Genomic DNA, 848 nt, shown 5'->3' with positions numbered 1-848 from the left:
GGATGATATCGGAAGAAAACCTTGAAAAAAGAAAGATTAGAAAAACTCATCCAAACCATTGGATGTCTGATTATAAGATGGTTATAACGACATTTCTTAAACATTCAAACATTTCTCTTAAATTTTAAATCAAGTAGTCGTAATGCACGCAATGTTTTTTTTTTCTAAAAGGATGTCAAAGAAAAATTCAAAGGATAAACTTACAGTGATAACCAAGAGACAATGTTAGAAATGTTAAGCAKGATATAATGGCATAGATTCTCATGAACTTGGTCATGGCGTTATYGTGTTCTTCGAGAGTTTTCACGTTTTTGGACTGGAAACAAATCAAATTAAAGAAGATGAATGACATTTGAYAGAATGGTTATGTTTATATACATGTTTTTCTATTTAATTCCCAGATTTAGTAAATCAGGGTATTAATTTTGTATAAATGATATAATATCCAAATAATTAAAACAACATTAATATGGTATATGTATATCTTTATCTTCTATTCAAGTAATGAGATAATATACACACTTTTTGATTCTTCGCTCTTGTTMGTTAAGTTTTTGTTGTGTTACCTAGACACCAAAAACATATTAATTCAAAACATATTATACAGTGCAATTTGGACTGGCTAACCCCTAAATATATAGTATATATATAAATAAATAACTATAAAAGTATAAATCGTAAATATTAAAATTATTTTTCACAGTATATATAAAATATAATAATATAATTAAGTCAAAACTGTTCAATATTGGACTTATTTCGAAGGTATTAATGAGACGATTATAATGGCGTAACTTGTTAAAATAAAAATGTATTTTTTAAACATGTTTTAATTGATATACGATTAT

The sequence above is a fragment of the Cynara cardunculus genome, unplaced genomic scaffold, assembly GCF_001531365.2.
Source record: "Cynara cardunculus var. scolymus isolate 2C unplaced genomic scaffold, CcrdV1 Un_Scaffold_7050, whole genome shotgun sequence".
NCBI classification, from domain to species: domain Eukaryota; kingdom Viridiplantae; phylum Streptophyta; class Magnoliopsida; order Asterales; family Asteraceae; genus Cynara; species Cynara cardunculus.
This window is presented reverse-complemented; position numbering follows the sequence as displayed.